The sequence below is a fragment of the Nanorana parkeri genome, unplaced genomic scaffold (assembly GCF_000935625.1).
Source record: "Nanorana parkeri isolate BGI_ZX_2015 unplaced genomic scaffold, ASM93562v1 scaffold2539, whole genome shotgun sequence".
In the NCBI taxonomy this organism is placed as follows: Eukaryota; Metazoa; Chordata; class Amphibia; order Anura; family Dicroglossidae; genus Nanorana; species Nanorana parkeri.
Genome location: NW_017308807.1, coordinates 33,679 through 39,678, shown reverse-complemented (window position 1 = coordinate 39,678; position 6,000 = coordinate 33,679). Strand labels below are relative to the sequence as shown.

Genomic DNA, 6,000 nt, shown 5'->3' with positions numbered 1-6,000 from the left:
GACAAAATACAAAACAGAAAAACACAATTTTAAAACCTATCCAAACCTAACCTTCTAATTAGCAAAAAACCTTTTTTTCTTTCCTTCTTGCCCTTCTATTTTCTCCCTCCAAAGCAATTTGCACCCCTATCATTAGTTATAACTTAGTTAGAAATACATTTTGGCACCAAGCCATTTTCATCAGATATTTTGAAACATATTCAAAGCACCCCTGTGTTGAAAAGTCAACTGTACTACTTTCAAATTAAGATTAACTATCGCTATCACTCTCCTACTTTTGTGCAATTATTTCCTAGCAAGAAACTATGTTCTACTAAGGCCCAATGTTAAGTTAATTTGACTTTCTGGAATAGCCAGATGTCCCAGAATACAGATACAGTAAATGGATTATATACAACTTTTTAATACCATACCAACTTAGTACACCTCCAAAGAAGATGTATGATATCTCCTGGGGTCTGACTACAGTGAGTACAACTAGTATCATCTCAAAAGCCTCCTCTATGAAGTAAATAAGTAGTTCTATATGTCCTATGGATGATAACTAGAGTTATTCCCTGAGGGGCTGATATTGAGACAGAGGGGACTACATGCAGTACCTCAAACCACTTATCCTTCAGTATATTCCCAATGCCTCACGATTGTTGCTCCCTGTTGTTTAAAGTCATGGTTCTCAACTGGTGGGACGTGACCCTGTGTTCAGTGGGTCGCTCTGTGCCTTCCACTTTTCTGGGTGAGAGTCTTCTCAGCCTCCCCTTAGCGCAGCACGGTCAGGTAATGCACCAAGCAGCCATTTATATGCCGCTCGGCGCAGAGAGTCAGCTTAAGGTGGAATGAGTTGGGGGTATGGCTGCGAGGGAGCTCCATCCATACGTGCAATGCTTACAGCTCCCTCGCGTACCCTGTAGAGGTGCCTGGTCCGGAGTGACATCACATTCTGGCTCCCGGCACCTCTACAGGGTGCACAAGGGAGCTGTGCAAGAAATACACATATGGATGGAGCTCCATCACAGTGATTAATACACTGTACCACGCAATTGCACCTAATATGCGTTCTGGTGTGTGAGGTGTGTTGCATTTCATTTGAATGGCATCCCAAACACACCTCCTGCCCCCAGTTCAATCGCCCGCAACCCGTGGTACCACAATGCCTTGCGTTCCATTGAAGTGCGATTTGGGTCGCAACTTAATGACCAAGGACAAATGTGGGTCGGTCCTGAGGTTGCACAGGTTAGGACCACTGGTTTAAAGGATATTTTAAAAAATATTTATGGATTGGACTGTTATACAACAAAGAAATAACACCTTTTGTATGATCAACCATCAGTAAACCCTCTATTATCTGTATTTTACAATATGACACAGGACTAATTTTCTCCTGGGCCCTAACTGCATGGCACAGTTGCAAATAAAAAAAAAAAAAACCTTTATTGGTACCAAGAATTCTTCTTGCAATTGCTGAAATTACTTTAATGAATCATTAAGATACTACTGCATAAACACACAAAATGACCCTCTGCTTCCAAATAGTACACACTGGAACACAGGCATTTAGGTACCGCGCATTCCGGTGTGCCGATCGCACTGCAGGGGCAGGTGCGTTCGGGGTGCCTTTGAAATAAATGGCACAATAAACGCAACTCCTGTACCAGAATTTGTCAGGCTTAAACTGAAAATGACCTTTTTCCCACCTCTTTTATTTTATTTGTAATTATTGGGGAGATGGGGGAGCTTTATTTTTTTTAACTTTTTTATAATTATTGCTATTTTGTTTTACTTTACTCTTAGGGGTTTTGGGGCCTAAACAGACCCATGATATTTTCCTTTTAGGATAGGCTTTGATAGGCTTCATCAAGCAGATTAGGGTTTACACGAAGATGTTTTGTAAACCTATTATTTCAAGGAATACACTCTTGAGAGCCGATAGCTGTCATCCACCTAAAGTAAGAAGAGCCAAAACAAGGGGACAGTTTTGACTTAGGCAGAATAGTTTTAAATGATTTTGAGGTGGAGGCTAGTGCCTTGAAGTAAAGGTTCCTTGCACAAGAATATGGCTGAGCCCGATGTACAAAGGGCCTATAACAGGGAAGGGATGTATACTGGATTTTCCCGCTTGACACGCGTATCCCTAAGGGGTTAAACCGAGTCGGATGTCACTCATTTTTATGAGTGACCCTCATTCGAAGACTCTCACTTTCTCTTTTGTCTCCTAGTATTAACTAATAAGAGAACTTAGACAATATTATTATGTTATTGAGGTTCTCCTGGTCCGGGGGTTTATCCACTATTCATGATTTTAGATCCTTTTGATGGTTTATGTAAACAGTTTTTTACAATGATTTAATAAAGTTTTGTTGGTTTTAGGTTATAAAGGATATAGCTACATCTTAAATCAGCTGGTATACATACCTAATTATGCACTTGTTACATTGTTAAAGTCGTGTTACACTAACTGGCTTAAGACATTTGATATGTTATTGTGTAGCATGGCTATTGTGATCTGCATTCAGGTATACTGCTGTGTTTTATTGCGACTGTCATACAATGAAATGCACCTAAACTTGCTTGTATACGTGTAGCTTACCTAGATCCACACCCATCTCTACAACTAAGCCCAGGATAGGGTGAAATGAATAAGAGGGGGCAGACCATAAATGGAACTCAGTGCTACGGATTAACTCTCAATAAAATGATTCAGCGTGGAACGGAGTGCAGCTAGATTTCTTTTCTTGTTATGCCTTTTTGGTTGGGGTGAGGACACGTTCCTCTCGGCGAGCACCCGGCTGCATTTCCCCTGCTGGAGCCGTGGAAGAGCGGTTTTTATTTTCTACGCTCCCTTTACCCCTAGTTTATCCTTACCAGTCTCCAAATTTTAGCAAACAATTGGAGGATTGGAACCCTTCTCTGTTTATAGAAACCTCATTTCTCCAAGGCCTCTAAAGCAGTGGTCTCAAACCTCCGGCCCTCCAGCTGTGGTGGAACTACAAATCCCATGAGGCATTGCAAGAGTCTCACAGCCACAGACATGACTCCCAAAGAGAGATGCATCATGGGATTTGTAGTTTCACCACAGCTGGAGGGCCGGAGGTTTGAGACCCCTGCGCTAAAGGGTCCGAGCCTGTCACACAGGAGTTAAAAAAGCTGGTATAGGGAATGAGTACACTTGCCCCAACTCAGAAAATGCTGTACCTGCACAAGCAAATAAATCCACGGGTTGGGGGGTTGCTAGTCCAAATTTATCATTTGGACATTGTAACGTTTCTATACGCAGTGCAGGGGTTTTTTCCTCCATATTCATATTGCACAGTCTTCACAGAAACAAAACATGTACAAAATAAATATTTACATTTTTGTTTGAATTGACAAAGACAAGAAGGACAGAGACAACAGAGGAAAGCTTTCAGAAATGGCGCTGGCCCCAAATTACTAGTTTTGGATCATATTATGTAACACCTGTATCATATAATTCAGAACATATATACAAGTACAGTAGGAACTTAAGATCTTTCAAGCTAATGGCACTCTGGATGTTGATGGGGCTGTCCTAAAAATGGCAGTGGGATAAGCAAGAAAGTGAATAAGAGGGGGGAAGTGTCAAAAGAACAAGTGGCTTAAGTGGTAGCAGCTTTTATCAGACACCAACTAACTGGGAGCATGTTACAAATGAACATAGTAGATGAGGTTGAATAAAGACAAGAGTCCATCTAGTTCAACCTATGTTCTAAAACTACTTGTTATTACAAGCTAAACTTCATCTCTTGCCAGCTGCTCTTATGCTATGTTTCCGAGCTTTTGAGGGTATCACCTAATCCTTCTTGAAAATCAAGATCAGGTTTAGTTTATTTTTTTACTTTTTTTTTCTTTTACATTAGATTTAGCATGCAAAAAATGTTACATATCCTAACTTTTGTTCTTCAAAGTTTTTGCAGTCTCCTGGTGCTGATGCTACCTTATTTAATTACAATTCCATGTTCTTCAGAACGCCATAATACCTTTGGCATTAATTAATATGTACTTGAAGCCAAACCATTTTTTTGTTTTAGTTTTGGGTTGTGTAGGTCTAGAACCTCTGTAAGCTTTTTACTGCTATTTAGGGCTTGGCTAGAGAGACTTTCTATTATTTATTGTCCTAGTTTTACCAAAACAGGAAGTGAGAGAAAATGGGTACACGGGTAGAAATAATAAGCCAATGGGGGGTTTCTAGCATTCCCCTATTTTATATTTAAAAAGTTTTTTACTGTGATTTACCCTTACTTCATGTCTGCTGAAATTATTGTTCACATGAAGTGAACAAAAATCTCTTAAGGTGCCCATACACCTTACGATTATCGTCCGATAATCGTATGCGATCGACTTTTCGTCCCATAATCGTATGCGATCGACTTTTCGTCCGATAATCGTATGTGTGCATTGCAGTGTTCGACCGACAATACTGTACAATCGTACGACTTTTGATGGTCAAGCATGTTTGAAAACTTTGCTAGATCGTACGATTGTCGTAAGGTTGCTGGCGTTTCCGTCCGTCAAAAGTCGTACGATGTACACTGCGCTTGCGCTAACGAAAATACAGCAAATCAATTACCGCATTTCGTCCAGGTGCTTTTGGTTAATTACGGCTAAATGATTCTTGCGATCATCGGGGCAGGATGGGGCTGCCGTACGAAAATCGTACGACTATTCGATCGGACGAAAAGTTTCGTCCGATAATCGTAAGGTGTATGGGCACCTTTAGGAAGCATCGGATAACAATAAAAATCTAAAAGGCTGGACATACATTTTAGGAAGGCAAAATGTAGAAAGCACAATAACCCATGACAACCAGATATTGTATTTAATTTTTTTTACCACTCTAAACTAGTGCTGTGCACATTGCCATTATTCTTTGTATGACCTTATTAAATAATCTGTCTTGAATAGACTAATTACATTGTTAGAAATTAAAGGTTAATATGCGTCAATAGGATTTTGCAACACCAGTTTTCAAACTCACGGAAATATAGCTTGTTTTTTCAAAGCAAAAACAAGGAAAACAGAGCACACAAAGTATTAAAGTTACAAAACAATTATTATCCCATAATCATTATGGGATCAGTGTGATCACTCTGAGTGTTGGGACCCAATCTAAGGACACACTTTTATAGATATTTTCAGTGCAAATAAAATCAGTAAAACATAATTTATTCATGAAACCGCTCATAATAATTTTGTCAAATATTACAAAAACCCTCCGTGCAAAACAAACAATTAATCATGGTAATTCAGGAGGCAACATACCGCTGGAAAAAAAAGGTGACCAGTATAACCGAGGCCCATGCAATGCCCATATGTGCAGAGGACAGCAACTCCACACCTGACATGTATAAAAGTTACAAATCAATTTGATGTAGAGTGAATTTGAGTCAAGGGATGTTACCGCTTCTAAAAAGGGGCTTATGTATACAGTGCCATAGGTTACAAAGGAATGATAAAGAAAGAAAGAGAGAGAAAGGGAGACAAAAAAAAGAAGAGGTTAAATTCATCCAAAAGGTTTTTTCACAATTATGCTGTCTATGCAACCTTTATAGGAGAACTGTGTAGAGCCCCTTAGGGGTTGGCTTGTTTCTACCACCAGAACTACAGTACAGCTTTACGAGGTGGTGGGCTGAAGATCCAACTTTACTCCTTTGGTTTACTACTACTCGGGTTCCATACTTCTACAGCCCTAGGTCAAACACTTGCTTACACTATGTTTGAGAGGTTTCTCCTTTACCAGTGGTCCCAGGCTTCTACCATGGAGATCCTCTTCCTCACCTGAGGCTCGTAGAAATGGAGGCCCAGATAACATGTGCGCTCGCCCCGAGGGAACCATCCCAACCACCACCACTAACAGATATTCCACCACTTACTCCCAACCTGAACTGGCTCATAATTTCAAACTCCCCAAATATAGGCTGTGCAATTACATCTCATAGAGAACACACGACCAGTTCAGCATATTCAAATGCAGCATTACTCATGACA

The 6,000-nt window shown here is 40.2% G+C and overlaps 1 protein-coding gene across 1 annotated transcript in view; it reads right to left on the bottom strand.

Moving 5' to 3' along the window:
* LOC108801869 (GPI inositol-deacylase-like) overlaps positions 1–6,000 on the bottom strand; it is an 83,200-nt gene that overhangs the window by 58,332 nt on the left and 18,868 nt on the right. The gene's annotated exons all lie outside the window — the stretch shown is intronic.